This window comes from Silurus meridionalis, chromosome 9 (assembly GCF_014805685.1).
Source record: "Silurus meridionalis isolate SWU-2019-XX chromosome 9, ASM1480568v1, whole genome shotgun sequence".
NCBI classification, from domain to species: Eukaryota; Metazoa; Chordata; class Actinopteri; order Siluriformes; family Siluridae; genus Silurus; species Silurus meridionalis.
This window is the reverse complement of record NC_060892.1, coordinates 8444160-8464564: the sequence shown is the minus strand read 5'-3', so window position 1 is coordinate 8464564 and position 20405 is coordinate 8444160. Positions and strand designations below refer to the sequence as shown.

Below are 20405 nucleotides of genomic sequence, written 5' to 3'. Positions count from 1 at the left end.
GCCCACTGCTATATTGCCAATCTAAAATCCATTAATAGGAGAAGATAAAAGGATTACCCATGGGTGGGTAGTGGCAATAAGACATTATTACAATATGGACAATCATGTGAACACTGACCACCATAAAATTAACATTCCATTCCACATTTGGTGTGTATTTGTGGAGATTTGAGCTCATTCAGCCATGAGAGTGTTTGTAAAGTCAGGTACTGATGTATGGTAAGGAGGCCTGGGGTTCACTCAGTGTTAATCCCAAAGGTGATCAATAGCATTGAAATCAGAGCACTATAACAGAGTTCTATATCTTCCACATCACCCCATTTAAACCAAGTCTTCATAGAGCACATTTTGTACACACGTTTTGTTTGGTCTCCTTGTGCAATGAAGGGAAAATTTAATGCTAAAGTCCAAATACATACTATAAAAGTGTGTGCCCCTTTTGTAGTTTGGGGAAAAGAAATCATATGGCTGGAAAAGTCAAGTATTCTAAAACTTTTGCCTATATAGAGTACCTTTATTACCTCAAGATCCTGATGAATCTTTTTAATCGATCTTAGATTCTAATATGGAGAATATCTCATTGCACAGTTTGTTATAGAATCAGTCAAGATTTTATTTGGATCATGTCATGCATAAGCCCTGGTAACAATCTTTAAACAATAGCACTCCTCAAATAGAAAAGAAAATCAGATCCATTTAGATTCAATGACTCACAATCACTTTCCTGTTGTGAATCGATGCAGCTTTATTGAAAACAAGAAAGAGCAACACAAATCGGTCAGTCTAAAAAAACAGTTACCATGTAAAAGTGGGTGACCGAACAGCGCTGTAATACGAAAAGAGGACAAATCGTGATCTAAATGCATTGCTAGCAGAATTGCAGACAAAGACTTGGGAGGTGCTAAAAAGGCCTTTGGCAACATGTGTAATGTAATTGTCACTCACAGGTTGTGCAGTTACAAAAAAACGTACAGAAATGTCTAATGTCACTGCAAAATCAATAAGCAGAGACACCAGGAGCAACACTGAAGTGAAATGAAGCACTTGCACTTCCACAAGCACTGATTCAGATGTTTACTGTGAGATAGAGAAAGAGTCTCTCTCACACACACACAAAACCAAGTAAACAAACACATACACATAATAAGTGGCCATAGAGTGCTTCTTGATTCCAGGCTTGACATTGTTGTCCTGTAATGATCCACTTTCAGAAAGCCGGGCCAAATAACAATCTCCTCGGTCTGTGCTTCCATCTCCCACCATCCTTTGAGCACTTTATCTCCAATCTCTCTTAGTCCTCTCATCCAGCTCCTACTCATTCTTCTCCACCTCTCCCCCAACCCGACATAAGCTCAACTGGAAAGAACACCACGTTATCAAGACAACGAAAACGAGAGTGTATGTTACAGGGTCTGTAAGTAATTTGGCTTCATCATATACTCACATGGCTGAGCTTTAGCAGAACTGAATGAAATGCACACTAAACAAACATTTAATTCCCAAATTTGAGATGAAAGCAGAAAGCACTTCTTGATTTGAACTTATTAATAAAAAAAGGAGATTGTGAGTATTAGCTAAGCATAAATTTTCTCGCAAATTGATACAAAGACACTGGCTAAGCTAGTCAGCAAGCAGAACACAGTAATAGCTAATAAATTGGATGCTAGCCATGTTTGTTAGCTAGGACCAAGTTACCAGTTTTTTTTTTTGTTTGTTTGTTTTTATAATTAAACTTATTAGATAGATATCAAATGTTGGATAATGTTGGACAAACTGCTAATAAAGTCTGCACTATAAACCCAATTAGGTTATATATAGTGGGATATAACATAATATTAATGTAATTTGAAAATGTTTGCCATTAACTTATTCAATGTCCCTCAATCTTGACCAAGAACAATAAGGACATGCTGAAAAAAGTTAGTGCAAATATTAAACAGCCCAGAGAGACAGAAAATATATGTAAATGCATAAATGTAAACAGTTGGTGTGACTGCACCTCAGAGTTACATTAAGCTCCATAAGTGTTTATGTCTCCAAAAGAACATTATGTGGTGGCTGAGATGGTGTGGTGAAGCGAAAGATGTTTTATGTCTAAGGATTATGCATGTCTTCTTTAGCAATATAGGACACACACACAAACACACACACACACACAGACACACAGACACACACACACACACAGACACACACACACATACACACACACATACACACACACACTGCCCTTTGTCTGTTTCTCCCCATTCCTCCTACTCAGATGCATCTCGTCCAGGCTGTTTGTAGAGGAGTTTTTTATGAAATCCATCGTAGCCTCTAAGAGGACGAAGGGCAAATTCGGGTATATAAACATTCTTTTCCTTTCATTAGTCTTCAGAAGGAAAGCATTGGAGGAGGGTTAGGTAAAAGAGAAAAAGATATAGAGAGCAAGAGTGAAGAGAGAAAGATCATGTGTTCCACTCCTGCTGACAATCTCTCTCTCTCTCTCACACGCTCTTTTTCGTTCTCTTTGTGGTATCTGGCCAGGAACCACGAGAAGGTGTGTGGGTGGAGGAGCTGGATCCATCAGGGAGAAGACAGGAGTCTTTTTTTCCCAGTTCCCCTCTCTCTATGTATCTCTCCCCCTGTTTCTCTCTCCATGTCTCTTACTCTCGGTGGTAATTGAGAAGTTGCCTGGCTGGGACTCAGCCCAGATGGAAATCATTCTGGCATGTGGGGAAAAAAAGAGGAACGAGAGAACAAGAGAGAAACGCTGGGAAAGAGAGAGATGAGCCCAAACTGATGTCCTTGGCTCCTAATTGAACAGGATCTTGCAGATCTCGCGACTGCTGCAATGACTTAACCTTGATCGTTACAAATTTGCAAGGAGTCTGTGGTTAGGGCAGCTCACAATTTAACAAAGCACTCTCTGAAAAAGCTTTCACTGGCATGATGAATCCAACGAGACACGGTTTTCCTTGTGATTCTCCATCAATCACAGTTTAATCTGATACAGTATACATGTAGGTAAACTAATTCATTTGGCGAATGCTTTATTCAGAGTGACTTATAAATGAAGCAGAAGCTAATCATTGCATTGAGCTGGGCAGTTAAGGGTTAACCTTATGTTCACACCAGAACCAATATCTCACCTCACATAAATAAACAGGATTTATTTATTATAGCAGTTCAGGTATTTTCTATTTAACTGATGTGTCTTACACCTTGTGAAAAAAATAAAGAACAAAAGAAAAAAAAATTCATGATCGTCTTTAAGTTAATAGATGAGAGATTTTGTAATGATGTGTTACACCAGAGGTCCCCAACCACTGGGTCAAAAATTAGTACTGGGCCTTGGGATAAGAGCTGCTACCCTGCACAAAGAACATTTTAGATGTATAAATGTATAGATATGACACTGGATGCAGTTGCACTTGAGACTGAGGTATAATTTTACAGTTTCATATACATTTATATATAAAGTGATATGTAATGTATATGCAGTACTGTGGAAAAGTTTTAGTCAGGTGTGAGGAAATATAAAAATGCTGATAATAAATATCTAATTTTATTGTTTAATTTCTAATCATTTTACAAAATGCAGAAGTGAGCAAACAGAAGAAAAATCTAAATCAAATCGGTATTTGGTATGACTACCTTTAGCTTAAAATTTTTACACATGCGCATGTGGTAAACTTGCACAAAGTCAGGGATTTTGTAGGATCAGAGTCAGGTGTATGATTAACCAATTTTACCAAGAAGGTGCTAACGATCATCAACTTCATACCCAAGTTAAAACACAGTCATTAACTGAAACAGAAACAGCTGTGTGGGAGGCTTAGTACTGGGTGAGGAACAGCCCAACTGTGCTAATAAGGTAAGGTTATGGAAGACAGTTTCATGTCACAGGTCCTACACTATTGGCAAGACTGAGCACTGTAAGAAACAAGGTAGTTATATTGCATCAGTCAGGTCTCTTCCAGGCAAGGATTTCAAAACAGACTGGGTTTCAAGATGTGCTGTTCAAGCACAAAGAAACAGGCAATGTTGAGTACTGTAGACTAGTGGTCAGCCAATACAACTTAATGCAGCAGATGAAAGACACATCATGCTTACATCATTTTGCCCGCAACAAGAAACTGGTGGAAACCAATGGGATCCAGGTACACATACTGTTTGGAGAACTCTGGCCAGAAGTGGTACTAAGGTTAAATGACTTGACTATTTACAAAAACATAGGAACTGGGGTGCAGAAATAGGGGTTTCAGCAAGTGCTCTAGAATGATGAGTCAAAATGTTAAATGTTTGGCTGTAGCAGGAGCCAGTTCCTTGCCAAAGGGATGGAAAGCAGTACAGTAATGAGTGTCTGCAGGCAACAGTCAAGCATGGTGAAGATTCCTTGCAGGTTTGGGGTTGCATTTCTGCAAATGGAGATGGAGATTTGGTCAGGATGAACGGTGAAATACAGGCAGATACTTATCCATCATGCAATATCATTAGGGAGGCATCTGATTGGCCCTAAATTTATTGTTTTGGATTCTCACCTCAAAAGGTTACAGACCCCTTAAACCTTGTTCTCCACCAGCATCCCCAAAACACCAAATGTCCTCAGGAGGTACCAGTTCGGCACCACAAATGTGGAGAATTCATTGACTCTGTTCTGTTTTTGTTAGTCTTGATTTAATATTTGAATAAGCTACTAAGAAAGAATGCATGTTTCAGTGTTCATATGGTGATAAGTCAATTACAGCTGATTTCCAGGTTTCTCTCAAATTAAGCTTAAAAAATCTGAAATGTTTTTTCCAAGAGTAATTTTTAACCATATTTAATGCAGTAAAGTAATAAATGTCATCAAATCTCTTGTTTAACCATGAGCAGCTCTCTGACAGGAACCAGAGAAGTTGTTGGACATTGTTTCAAATGATTTGTCCTAATTCTTACTCCTGTTGATGTTTGCCATATTGCTTCACTCCTTATTTGAAAAATTAACCTCTGCTCAACTTTATGATGTCACCTTACTCACACTGCCAATATACACTCTGCTTCTTGTCATAAATAAATGTGAATGGATAAAAAAAAATTAATAAAAAAAAAAAAAAAATTGGGGGAGCAGCCAACGATCGCATTTTAGGTCTTTAAACGCACAGATTTCTATTCACTAAGCTACTACCATAACCACAGCAACCCCATTCTCTTTAATCGCAGATCTATCACTGAAGATCTTCATCATATAATTTGACACAGAGCTCAGTTTTATTGAGATCATCTTGTAGAGCATGACTAGTAATTATCTTATGAAATTAACCACTACACTGTCCACCTTTTGGACAAGAGGAAATCTTAGAATGGTGTGTTTTACAATGAGTAAAGTCACAAATGCTAATGATTTAACTATAGCACAAAGACCTTTCAGCTTGTTTTTACCAGTCGGCAACATTCAGAATGCCATGTTCAAATTAATTTCACAGAAAGTAACTACTGGAGCAGAAAAATGGTTCTTGGAAGTAAATTCAAGCTTTCAGTCGGAATTCCTAGAAAAAAATCCTGCAGTGTGGGTACATGCCTCATCTTATTAGAAACCTGTTTTATTTTAATGTCTAGCAGTTTAAGACTATAAAAAGAATACCGAAAACAGATATGTCTCACATTATATGAAGCAGTTAGAGAAGGTTGTCTTAGAATTTACCTGATAAAAAACTATATAAACTATATAACACCTGGTTATTGCACTTCACAGACAGACAGACAGACAGACAGACAGATAGACAGACAGACAGACAGACAGACAGACAGACAGACAGACAGACAGATAGATCGATCGATCTAAGAACCATGTCTAAAAAATCATAAAAAAGTTTATGAAGCACAGCAACCTCGTTTTTATAAATTCAAAGCGATATATCTCGCCACTTTGAGCTATGCATGTGAGCATTAAAGCCAGGTCTGCGTAATCAGCTCCTAAATCGGTAAGCTGAAGCTGAAACGACGACAGCCTGGCCGAATTCTGGTCTGAGCAAAGGAATGAAGTGTTTATCAGCAACTGTCAGGAAAAAAGTGGAAACAGCCACCGGCATGCAAGAGCAGTTTGGAGAACGAGAGCTCCAATTACAGATGACAGGAATAAAAAGCATGAGGCTGATGCAGGAACACTGGGGTGTGAGAGAGAGAAAGAGGGAGGGAGAGAGAGAGAGAAAGAGAGAAAGAGGGAGAGGGGGCATGGAAGGAGGTGTAGAGACTCTGAATGAAGAGTGGGGAAAGTCCCTTTCTTTCATCCCCATAATGCTGAATCATCAATCCGATGGACTCGCTGAACTTCCGTTCAGTCACGGCAGTTGACTCTGAAACAGAGGTGTATTTCAGTATTTTCGAATACTTTGGAAAAGCACATATTTAAACAGTCAAAACCCTATGACATATGCTCATGGAGCAGAAATTAAAATACACCCTGGAAGTACAATGAGCCCTGGTTCCACAAGTGGAAATGAATCAATGAGGGGCGGTCATAAATTCGTATTACCGTATTAAAAATTGGAAAATATTTGCCTAAATTATGTCTCCAGAAATTAGTACATTCATGAATGTCATGTTTAAAAAAAAGTTCCGTACGATGCCACTAGAGGGTCAAAACCGAAGTGTCATGGAAAGGGCCATTCAGCTCACAAAATGGTTAAACTTGCGGGTAACTTGGGGAACGCAATTCTGCCTCGTGCCCCCTACTCCCCCGACCTTCCACCCAGTGACTTCTTCCTCTTTCATCACTTGATAAAACCACTTCATGGCAGGCCTTTCAAAGAAGACATGAAACTTTTGCTCAAGAACCAGAAAGAAGAATTTTTCAAAGACAGTCTCCACCAGCTCATCTATTGTTTGGAGAAGTGTGTTACCTTAGGTGGAGGATATGTAGAGAAGGACTAAGCTCACAACCAACGTTCATTTTCAATACATGATTATAAGTTCCTGAATTTATGAATATACAGCACAACTTACGTGTTTGAAAAACCACAGCATGATCAATGAAAACTGATAAATAGAGATTATCATTAAAATGTTTGACAGAATGTGTTGGACATGTGTGGTCATCTGGGAGAATCCCTCGCCTGGCCATATGGTAGAGTCTTCTGAAACAGACAAGAAAATTATGAAAAATCAATTTTTGATGATTTCTTTCTGATGCCTTTGATGCCTTTATTTTATGAAAATGTAGATACATTTCAATCACCATAACAATGTAAAAATGTACTAAAAAAACTACTTTTCAAACCTGCCTTGGCTTTTTTGCAAAGGTCATGTTTGCTAATTAAGAAGAACATTAACCAAATGCAGTAATCTGTTTTGAAGATATTTCTATTAGTAGCTTGCAAACTAAATGTCCTTCACATACTTGCACAGTGCCACTTTTGCCACCACAAAAGACATCAGCCTAAAAACTTCAGTTTATCAAAGGCTTGTCTACATACCAGCTGTCGAATGATGCACATAAACAAACTGTGATAAAATCAAGCTTCTTTGAGCACTAACCACAGTTTTTTCTACTCTGAGCAGTGGAAACATTGTGTTAGATATTCAACAAACAAGCAATTGTGAGAGTGTTTTCAAGGTCAACTGGACGTATGTCCCCTCATATCAAAACGTTTCTCGGGTGAGTAGTGAAACATTTTGATTTGAACAGATAGAAGTCCAGCTGACTTTCAGATATCTGCAACTGGTGACCGAGAATCCTTACAGGATTGTGAATGATGCAATAAAGAAGCTTGTGAAAGGGTTTCTAATGTCAGCATTGATGCCAGGAGCCATGAGATTTGAAGAATTGGATTGACAGATGTCAAGGTCCTACTGACATGGGGTGATACTACTATTTAGGATATAAACATACACTGTACTTATCAATCCAGCTGTTTAGCAATGCAGTGTCTTTCTGAAGTTAAATATACATACAAACAAACTTGATTACATTTGTCTTTAACTATAATATTAGTCATATAGGAAATCAACAACAACAAAAAAAACCGCAAATATTTAATGTTGAGAGAAATATATGTATATTTACAGTATGTCTGTATATCCAAGCCACCAGATCTAGTGTCCCAGAGGTGCCTAAGATCAGACTACTATCATTGACAGCAAAATATTAATGTGCCACAGTCCACAAAGTTTGAACTGGCATTATTTACTCTTAAATGTATTGCATTTGGCAGATGCCCTTATCCAAAGGCGACTTATAAAGCGACTTACAACTGAGCAGGTGAGGGTTAAAGGCCTTGGATGGATATGGATGCTTTATGCAAATGTATATTTATAATTAGTGAAACAGAGCATTAAGACAAAATGTTCTTGTAAATGATTTGAGGTAATTTTGGTGTTTTAATTATGCAAATCATCAGGACACCAAAGAGAACCTTTGCTATGTTTCCACATGGACGGTTAATCAGGTGATACCAGAGAAACTGTACCTCTTCTAACTTTTACACTTTTACATAATCAGAGAAAATCCGTTTTCAATGTGAATTGGTTTATTTAAAACTAGACAGGTTGTTTCATTGATGTGTCTGTGAAGAGAGATGGCAGAGGTTTTCTTTATTTTACAAAAGCACAGCATTTTGTTGTTATTATGAGTGTATACACATTAAAGTGGATCCATTACAGATTCAAATGATGTATTGCTCTTCTCTGTACGATCAAAAAAGACAGTGTAATTTAAGTTGGTTTCGGTGTTATGAGGAAAAAAAATGCCACAAAATGCTTCTATGCGTTTGTCGACCCCAGTGGGTTAATTGCTTGATGCCCCCCTATATTGCTAGCATAGAATTTCCGATTTCACAGTTAAAATACTGTTAACAATATGCATTGTACGTCTCCTTGTTGATAGAGGTCGGCAAAACAAATTAAGCAATAGGTAAAGTTTTGCATTTGTTTATCATTGTTGGTATAAAATTTGAGAAAAGAGGAGAATTCCTGCGGAGACGCACTGTGGGCGCGTCTCCTTTTATTCAGGTTTGTGCGGCAGTAATTACGAGTCGAGGCGAGAGCAAGACGAGTTTCTCAAAGTGGAAATATGCTCATTATTTCACTTTAGTTAAGTATAAAGACAAAAACTTTTAAGTCAAATGTAAGCTGTGTCTTTCTGGTTCGAAGGTCGTATCTACTGCGATAAACAGCAACTACAATCTGTTGAAGCTCCTCCAGGAACTCCATGCTAGAAGCTCACTCGGTGTTCTGTTCTACATTGTTGATAGTTTTCATACTTCAGCTGTGAAAGGAAAATTTTTAAGAGCTCAACACAACAGCAGAAGCCACTTTAGTTTTTGATTGTGAATATATTATTCAGCTTGTTTTGTTATTTATTTCAGAAATCCTTGTGATATGTTTGTGCTGGTCTGACTTAAATAAAATAGTGTTTAAAAATTACTCTGTGTTTGTCAGTTTTGTGTTTGTAGACCATAACACATAAAAGGGCATTAATGGGAACATTAAAGAACGTTTTTTAAAAAAGTAACTAAAAAGTTACTTTTAACAGTAACGCATTACTTTTTGGTGTAAGTAATCAACAAAGTAATTGAGTTTTTTGAATGAAGTAACGAGTAACTGTAACTAGTTACTATTTTTTTAGTAACGAGCACAACACTGTGTGTATATATATATATATATATATATATATATATATATATATATATATATATATATATATATATATATATACAGTAAGGAAAATAAGTATTTGAACACCCTGCTATTTTGCAAGTTCTCCCACTTAGAAATCATGGAGGGGTCTGAAATTGTCATCGTAGGTGCATATCCACTGTGAGAGACATAATCTAAAAAAAAAAAATCCAGAAATCACAATATATGATTTTTAAACTATTTATTTGTATGATACAGCTGCAAATAAGTATTTGAACCCCTGTCTATCAGCTAGAATTCCGACCCTCAAAGACCTGTTAGTCTGCCTTTAAAATGTCCACCTCCACTACATTTATTATCCTAAATTAGATGCACCTGTTTGAGGTCGTTAGCTGCATAAAGACACCTGTCCACCCCATACAATCAGTAAGAATCCAACTACTAACATGGCCAAGACCAAAGAGCTGTCCAAAGACACTAGAGACAAAATTGTACACCTCCACAAGGCTGGAAAGGGCTATGGGGAAATTGCCAAGCAGCTTGGTGAAAAAGGTCCACTGTTGGGGCAATCATTAGAAAATGGAAGAAGCTAAACATGACTGTCAATCTCCTCGGACTGGGGCTCCATGCAAGATCTCACCGTGGGGTCTCAATGATCCTAAGGAAGGTGAGAAATCAGCCCAGAACTACACGGGAGGAGCTGGTCAATGACCTGAAAAGAGCTGGAACCATTGTTTCCAAAGTTACACTAAGACGTCATGGTTTGAAATCATGCATGGCACGGAAGGTTCCCCTGCTTAAACCAGCAAATGTCCAGGCACTTCTTAAGTTTGCCAATGACCATTTGGATGATCCAGAGGAGTCATGGGAGAAAGTCACGTGGTCAGATGAGACCAAAATAGAACTTTTGGGTCATAATTCCACTAAACGTGTTTGGAGGAAGAAGAATGATGAGTACCATCCCAAGAACACCATCCCTACTGTGCACATGGGACAGGGCGACTGCACTGTATTAAGGAGGGGATGACCGGGGCCATGTATTGCGAGATTTTGGGGAACAACCTCCTTCCCTCAGTTAGAGCATTGAAGATGGGTCGAGGCTGGGTCTTCCAACATGACAATGACCCGAAGCACACAGCCAGGATAACCAAGGAGTGGCTCTGTAAGAAGCATATCAAGGTTCTGGCGTGGTCTAGCCAGTCTCCAGACCTAAACCCAATAGAGAATCTTTGGAGGTAGCTCAAACTCCGTGATTTTCAGCGACAGGCCAGAAACCTGACTGATCTAGAGAAGATCTGTGTGGAGGAGTGGGCCAAAATCCTTCCCCCTCTCCCATCCCTTGCAGTGTTTGCAAACCTGGTGAAAAACTACAGGAAACGTTTGACCTCTGTAATTGCAAACAAAGGCTACTGTACCAAATATTAACATTGACTTTCTCAGGTGTTCAAATACTTATTTGCAGCTGTATCATACAAATAAAGAGTTAAAAAATCATATATTGTGATTTCTGGATTATTTTTTTTAGATTATGTCTCTCACAGTGGACATGCACCTACAATGACAATTTCAGACCCCTCCATGATTTCTAAGTGGGAGAACTTGCAAAACAGCAGGGTGTTCAAATACTTATTTTCCTCACTGCATATATATATATATATATATATATATATATATATATATATATATATATATATATATATATATATATATACAGTGGAACCCACAAGTTTTTTTTAATTCAGGGAAAACAAAATCCCAAACTACATGGCCCTGTGGGAAAAAGTTTTTGCCCCCTGGTAAAACTGTGGTTTATCACACCTGAGTTCAATTTCTCTAGCCACACCCAGGCCTGATTACTGCCACACCTGTTCACAATCAAGAAATCTCTTAAATAGGACCTGTCTGAATAAGTGAAGTAGACCAAAAGATCCTCAAAAGCTAGACAGCATGCCGAGATCCAACAAATGAGAAAGTAATTGAGATCTATCAGTCTGGAAAAGGTTATAAAGCCATTTCTAAAGCTTTGGGACTTCCACAGTGAGAGCCATTATTCACAAATGGCAAAAACATGGATCAGTAGAGAACCTTCCCAGAAGTGGCCGGCCGAACATAATTACCCCAAGAGCACAGCAACGACTCATCCAAGAGGTCACAAAAGACCCCACAACAACATCCAAAGAACTTTAGGCCTCACTTGCCTCAGTTAAGGTCAGTGTTCATGACTCCACCATAAGAAAGAGACTGGGCAAAAATGGTCTGCATGGCAGCGTTCCAAGATGAAAACCGCTGCTGAGAAAAAAGAACATAAATGCTCATTTTAGATTTGCCAGAAAACATCTTGATGATCCGCAAGACTTTTGGGAAAATACTCTGTGGACTGACGAAACAAAAGTTGAACTTTTTGGAAAGTGTCTGTTCCATTACATCTGGCTTAAAAGTAACACTGCATTTCAGAAAAAGAACATCATACCAACAGAAAAATATGGTGATGGTAGTGTGATGGTCTGGGGCTGTTTTGCTGCTTCAGGACCTGGAAGACTTGCTGTGGTAAATGGAACCATGAATTCTGCTGTTTACCAAAAAATCCTGAAGGAGAATGTCCGGCCATCTGTTCGTGACCTCAAGCTGATACGAACTTGGGTTCAACAGCAGGACGATGATCCAAAACGCACCAACAAGTCCACCTCTGATTGGCTGAAGATAAACAAAATTAAGACTTTGGAGTGGCTTAGTCAAGTCCCTCAAGTCCTGACCTGAATCCTATTGAGATGCTGTTGCATGACCTTAAAAAAGCGGTTCATGCTTGAAAACCCTCCAGTGTGGCTGAATTACAACAATTCTGCATAGATGAGTGACCAAAATTCCTCCACAGCGCTGTAACAGACTCATTGCAAGTTATCACAAATACATGATTGCAGTTGTTGCTGCTAAGGGTGGCCCAACCAGTTATTAGGTTTAGGGGGCAAACACTTTTTCACACAGGGCCATGTAGTTTTGGATTTTGTTTTCCCTCAATAATAAAAACCTTTTGTTTGCATGTGACAAACATGCAAACAAAATAAGAAATCACTTTTTCACACCACTGTGTGTGTGTATATATATATATATATATTCTATTTATTCCTTAACCAGACACAAAGCTGTAGCAATAGTAAGGCTTCCTAGCCACCATCATTTGTGCAATCTGCAACATGTATAAATTTGTCTAGTGTCTAGTGGCGCTCTGCGAGTCACAGCTCACTTTAAAAGACTCAGACAGCTTCCACTTAGTGAGAAGAAAATGGGCATTAATGCAAACGTCTCTGTCAGTAACATGTTCTCTTCTCTCCGGCAGGAGAGCAGCCGCGTGGGAGGACACGCACAGCACTCAGCAATGAAAGGAAAGGAAAAAGAAAATATAGCAAGGCCTGACTCTGAGACAAAAGGCTTTTTTTTTTTTTAAATGATGAGGAAGTAGATGGTAAAATGCTTGATGATTCAGGTGGAAAGTATGACTCTATTCAGAACTGGCCCTGCAGGTTCAGTTTCTTTATGTCTAATATAAAGAAGAAGATCATCGACCATCGAGATGTGCAGAAACAAAAAACAAGCAGACTATACATTTCGAGTAGTCTCTAAAGACCTAAACAGAAGCAGAGAAAATGAATGCAACTTTCTTTTTTTCCTTTAAAAATGAACAAAATCCAATGAAATGTAAATTGAGTTTAAAGGGAGGAGACGGCCACAAAAACCAGGTTATTGGAGGAAATGTGCAGATGTACTAAAAGACATTCACATAGAGGTTAAAGGCAGGAATTGATAGACTGCATATGTTTTCAACACTTCAGTAAACAGAGACTGAAAGTTGCTGAGCTTTCTTTAAAATGTTAATGTGCTTCAAAATGTGCAGCTACACCTACCATATACTTGGTCATTTTGTACATCTCTAACTCCGAACTGCATCCCATTAGTTGTTCTGCACAATTCGTCAACCCCATCAATGATAAGGCAGCAGCAGAGTACCACCGCTGAGCAAGTATTATTTTAAGTGTTTTTTCTTTCTCAGCACACACTGGGGTGCTTGAATGTGTTTATCAGGTACAGCAGCAATGCTGTGGTTTTACTCTATAAGTTACTTGCCAGTATTTAAAGGCAAGACTTGGTAAAATAAAAAATGCCTAAAATGATGCAAGTTTTCACTTTATTCTCAATGCAGCTGCTCAGCCCAATTATGTTGTGTCTTTCCTTTTTTTTGCATTAGAGCTATTTATAAGTAAACAAGTAATTGAGTCTGTCTCACCCAAACCTCATCCAGTTCTTTACTTCACTACTGTAACCTGACTTACTCTGTAGCTGGCTGCTCTGACATTCAGGTACATTTATCCAACAATTTATCATTTTAACAATTACAGTTCTACATATGACAATAAGAGGCATGTTTGTTCGACTTCTCAACACAGCCAGACTGCATGCTAACAGACTACAAGCTGAGAAAATTTGCAAATGTAAATTAAAACCAAAAGGATCTCTGAATAGAAAGTACATTTGCAATTATGTATACATTAGTGACATTTAATACAGGCAGCAGAAGCCAAGCCTCCCAAAGTTTGAAAGCACATTTGACTCTTTAGTGACTTTTGCTATCTAGGTTTAACCCAATATGGACACCTGAGCTGTAATGTATATGTGACAAATTAAGGCTTTTTTATTCTAATCTATTCTACCTGAGCCAAAATGTTGCCACAAATTTGGATGCATATAATTGTATAGAGTGTCAATGAATGCCATGGCTGTCGTACTGGAACACGTTTGTGCCACTTATTTCCAAAGTGCAAAAAAGTGAGCTTCATGAAGGCACAATGTGAAAAAGAGCACAGAGCTTTGACCTTAACCCCAGTGAACATTTTTAGGGTGAACTGGAACACTGATTGCATAGACTTAGATGTACTTTAATGATCCCGTGAGGGAAATTATTGCATTACAGAAGCAGCAGACAAATACAAATACATGGCATGGCAGCTGCATGGCATATTCTTTGGCGATTATCATTGTCGGATCACACAAATGCTCTTGTAGGCAAATGATTACAAAGCCCCCTAACCACTCTCCAAAATCTAGTGGGAAACCTTTCAAGGAAAGTGGAGGCTATTTTAACAGTAAAGAGATGTGCACCATGATAGTCAACAAGCACATAAGAGCGTGACTGGTCATACGTTTGCTCATATAGTGAATTATAAAAAATTATTATGGCTGGCATAGATTTTAAATTATTGCCTTAGCATTCTATCTTCAAGACAACTAACAAAGTGCATATATATTTGTGTGTGTGTGTGTGTGTGTGTGTGTGTGTGTGTGTGTGTGTGTATATATATATATATATATATATATATATATATATATATATATATATATATATATATATATATATACTGTGTATATGTGTATATATATATATATATATATATATATATATATATATATATATATATATATATATATATATATATATACACACACACGAACACATGTAAAGGTGCATGTCTTTTGATGAAGGACTAGATTTGAGGTAAATAAAATCATGCACTCATGGGTCAAGAACTTCAGTTAAAGTTCACATCAAGCATCAGAACTAAGAAACCATGTGACTGTGACTGTGTTAAGAAAGCAGACAGGCAGGCGTGAATATTTGAAAGAGCTATTCATAGAACTGGCTTCATAATAAATGAAGATATGGTTTACATGAGTTTTAGTGGCAGATCTTGAGTGGCCTGTTAAATAATTCTGACCACAACCATACTGAACACATTTAGGATAAATTGGATCGCTGACTGCATCCCAGGCCTCCTCACCCTACATCAGTACCTGATTTTTTTAACACTTTTGTGGCTGAATGAGCAAAATCTTTAAAACACACACCGAAATCTTGTGGAACCTCTTCCCAGAAGATTTGAGGTTATTCTAGTAAGAAGTGGGGACTAAATAGGGAATAGGAATTTTTTAAATCTCATACGAATCCTAAGATGTCTAAAACTTTTGTCTATATGGTGTAGCTGTTGAGTGTATATTACCTTTGTAAACTGAATGCTATACAACTCTGGTCATGTAGGAAGATTATTTTCAAAGCAGGTTGGTATAAACATTGAAGCAGTCTTACAAAATGTGAATCTGAATCACATTTTGTAAAAGCAAAATATATTTTAACCTACCTGTATTGAAAATAATAGTGTTTACTTTGCAAAAGCATGTTCATAAAGCTATCCAGTGTAAATTAAACTGAAAGCGGGAATGATAGAAATGCCAGAAATGTTCTCCGGCTTTGTATTTAAAGCACTCCGAAAATGACTCAATTAACCTGTTTGTTCAAGTGCTGTGTCCATTGAGTGTGTGGAAAAGTGACCCATGGCTATTTGAAATGAAAGCTGGAGCGCTTCATAACACAGCTCAGCAGCTAGATTCAATCACATTATGTGTTGCCTAAGGGAAGTAATACAAAAAAAGGTAAAGTCTCTGGCTAAGAGGTCAGATGATCAGCTTTATTTTCAGTCCTGGGCTTCTAATAATGATGCCATTCAGGTTAATCTGTGGTAATGTTCAAAATTCCATTATGTCATGTTAGAAATTGGTCATCTGGGGGTAAGGTGGGGGGCATTCCGCTGTACCGTTAAAATTTATAGGTTATTTGCTGCTATTTAGTGCAAAATTCCAAACCTGCAACACATAAAGTCTGCTGGCTGAAAAGGGGGGCAAGGTCACGCCATGTCACATACGGGCAGCTGAGTGGGCTCATGAAGAAGTGTGTGTATGCGTGTGTGTTGGATTGCACGGGGTGAAACAGCTTCTCTGCGACTTTATCTCTGACAACTGCACTGATTTATGACGTGCAAAGTGGATGATGTCATTGAGATGAGACGAGGTCAGGGGCTCCTCAGGATTCTTCATGACCTCCATCGGGGAGTTTACGAATGCCTGGATCTCTGAGGTCAGGAGGAAACCCAAACAGGTAATTCATCACTAAAAGCACACAAAATAAACATCCTAAACTTCATGCTGACCTTCCATGACTTATTCCTACAAAACTAAAAGCACAACGACTACACAAGACACTGTTTAGACCAGTCTTTTGCTTTGATAAAACTGATTAGCTGGCACCTAATTAAGAAGCATAAATGTTATTTCAGGACTGTAAGCGTCTGTGCGAAGAAACAAAACCAGATTAATGTAACTGTGAGACATACTAACCACCAGAGCATTCTTTTTCTGGATTATGTCTGTGTGACTACTTCAGACACAATGTTAAATTTATAGCACAGAGCTAAAAAAAATGCATAGACCAGTACACAAAGAATAATGACAATTTAAAAAGTTGTGGATTATTTATGTTCCATTTGCAGAACAACTAAAGCTGCAATGTCCTTGCCCCTTTATTATTAAAATCATGGAGGTATTTTTTTTATGTCCCATTTTCTTGCTTATAAAACCATTTTTCATTGTGCCATTTATGTCATGCCACTTACTAAGCTTTTTATGTCCTGCATGCGCTGTAATAAACATCTGACTCTTAAAAGAAATTATCATCCTAATAAAAAGCATATATTTGTGTGTCAAAGGGAAAATAATGGAGCCTTTAAAATTAAGAGCAAAAAAAAGGTTCTAAAAGCAAAAATATAAAGAACGTGCGCACTTAAAATCAATACTTTGTATTTTTTATAACAAAAATCAAATATCGGTTTACATAATCAGTTTAGTGAAAATAATAAAGCTAAATAAAGATAGCTAATAATCATCATCAGTCTTGTAAAATACGATAATGTTTTTTCTTCAATACTCATCTTTGTCAGTTTGCATTGAAATACAATAAACACATTCATCTTCATTTCATTACACAATGATCTAGATCTGGATCACATTCTATATAAAGTGTATAAAATTGGCATCTTATATTATGTGTACTATGCATTCATTGAGAACAACATTATTTACAAAACTAATGTCAAAAGTAAAATGACCCATTCAGACCAGAACTTTTGACTGATCTGTATTGTTATAAGTTAACACAGATGTGTTGAGTTAATTGGAAAAAGATTTGTGAAACACTGTGTGTGTGTGTGTGTGTGTGTGTGTGTGTGTGTGTGTGTGTGTGTGTGTGTGTGTTTGTGTGTGTGAGTGAGTGAGAGAGAAAGACATATCGATGCCTACCTCCAAAACACCTTGTATACTGTTTAACTAAACTTCCAGCATGCTGTGCTATGGCCTGTGGGCTGTTTATCAGTGCTGGCCTTGATTTGGCTCAGCAGGGAGCACTAATCATCATTTCCTGACTGCCTCGTTTTGCTGCATCTCCTGCCTTTGGAGCATAATTTCAAAAAGTGACAAGTGGATTGGCCTCGTTTTTGGCTTAGTCAGCACTTCCAAAAGAACAATAAAGCAGGCCGGTGTGGATACTTTTACGTTTTTCTTTCCTTAGCCCTCTCTAGTGGGAAACAGATGGGCGAGCCGTAGTAGCGACTCAATGCCTCGCTTCTGCTTCTATTGTTCTGCACAGAACAGACACAGGGCTGAATCGAAGTGGCCGTTTGGGTGGCTGCTGTAAGCCGAGCCGTCTCTGGCATTACCTCATTGATCTTGCCTCCTAATCAGCGGATGAGTGAAAGGGGGGTGAGGGTACAGAGAGGGAGCGATGGAGCCTCAGGCCTCATGAAACAGTGCGGTCACGCTGACTTGGCAGTCTGATCACCGTTACAGCAGATGCTGCTTTTCTCCCTGGCACAAAAGCACCCCTTTCTAAAAAAAAAAAAATCCCTTGGATATTTTTTAGTTTGAATCTTTTCTTTCGGGCGCTGAGAGAGCGCAGCCATGACCCCCACCTCCTATCAGTAGGGCCCATACCGCCTTTAGCTCTCTATATGGATTACTCCTTTTCTCTTTCTCTCTCTCCTTCAGTGATTCATTAAACACAGCCAGGAGCGTGCTGAGGCAATCGCTGCCTAATGCCTTTCACAGACGCCTACTGCTACTCCCCCTCCATCTCTTTTTCCCCCATCTTTTTTTTCCACCCCAGATCTCAGCATTGTTTTATTATTTTTTTTTCCTTTCAGAGACCACTGGGTGAGCAGAGTTAAGCTTGCACAGTGAAAGAGAAAGCAGCTGGACTACAGTAGACATTAACAGGCCAGCTGGAGTTACACACTCGTGTGGCCTTGGCCTTTGGTCTTGTCTGTGTGTGGGGGTGGGAGTAGGATAAGGATGAGTGTGTAGTTGAACCGTGGAACAAAAGCACTAACAATACATTAATTTAATAATGAAAAAGACCCCCTAGCATTATGCAGATGTGCTCATGGCTGTGAAAAATATTCAACAGGAAGGTAAGTTCACGCAACACGAGGGTTTAGTGTATGCGTATATTTAAATAGTAAATTAACATTTATTTGCTTAGGGAAAGAGAGAAAAAAGCCCTAGCTGTTTAATTTGCCGAGACATATTTTCTCTAAAACCTGTTTGATAATTAAAGGAAATAGATTGCACATATAGTATGTAAAATCTTGTACAACTGTATGCAAATGATATATGTAAATGTAGTAATATGTAAATGTTCTTTTTAATTTTAGTATAAAATCAAAAATAAAATAAAAAATTCAGAGCACATTGTATCACCATTCCACCCAGAGAGACTCTGATCTTTGTAAAATGTTTGTTGTGTTCAAAGTCAGAAAGTTGAATCACCTAAACTGATCATTGAGGTACCATGATATTGACAGATGTACAGCAAATATTTCTGTAATGTTTACTGCCATTAATGTTGGACAACCACAAATTTAAAATTATTTCTATGCTTAATTAAAATCTGCATTTTTTTTTCTAGTCTCTGATTTGACTATAGACAATACTGAAACAATAGAGTGTAGAGCAGGGTTTAGAGCAGGGTTTTTTTTTAACTGTAATACTGTATTTCTTCATACATTCTAGAGCAAAAAAAAAAAAGGTGTGTGTGTGTGTGTGTGTGTGTGTGTGTGTGTGTTGGTGGGGGGAGGGGGGTTAAATATTAAGCTGTTAATGGTCTTAGCAACAAATTATCAGTCAGATAATTAGCTAAAATTAAACTTGCACTCCTGAGACATCCTGTCAACAGCGAACTGTTAGAACCAGAAAAAATCAATGATATGTGATTTTAGAATCTGAATCTGAATTAGAATAGGGTTTTTGGCTGTGCTCACACACACACACACACACACACACACACACACACACACACACACACACAGTGGAATTTGTGTTAGTGACAAAATCTTCTAGGTACAACAATTTAATAAAGAATGAAAGATTTATACACAGAGGTGATAATGATAATTATGGATTGGATGTGAAATCTATTGGATTATGGACATGAAATTCAACCAAATTGTTGTATAGGTTTTATTCTTGCTAATTTCCCGGCTAGTGGTTTGATGTTAAGACCAATTAAACTTCATATCTTGCCACATTGGGCTTCGTTCCACATTTCTTGTTAAGGAGTGTATCTCCAGCTGGTCGGAGGTCCAAGGAAAACACACACAGGCCGAAGTGCCAGACTGCCGTCACACAATTTTTTTTCCATTCAGAGAAACGAGAATGTTGTTGATGTGGCGGTGAAAGAAGAGGGGACGCTAATGAGGTGTGTGAATCATCGCCAGTCCTGAGAGTGTGATCAAAGGAAGCGGAGGAGACGCTTCCTTCCCTCCTACACCGGCAGCCGTGAACGAGCTCTGATCGTCTCTCGTCTTCTGTCTTTTCACTGTTTTTGATATCAGAGTTGTCGTCTTGCCTCCTGAGCATCTGTATTATTGTAAAAAAAA

General features: G+C 38.2%; 1 long non-coding RNA gene across 1 annotated transcript; it reads right to left on the bottom strand.

Annotated features, from left to right (window-relative positions):
• Positions 1-617: 617 nt before the first annotated feature.
• LOC124390850 lies at positions 618-19415 on the bottom strand. The gene is made up of 3 exons (XR_006926866.1): positions 17773-19415; positions 6967-7097; positions 618-1356 (listed from the first exon to the last, which is right to left on the bottom strand). It is a non-coding gene; the product is annotated as an uncharacterized LOC124390850 (long non-coding RNA).
• Between the last annotated feature and the right edge of the window lie 990 nt (positions 19416-20405).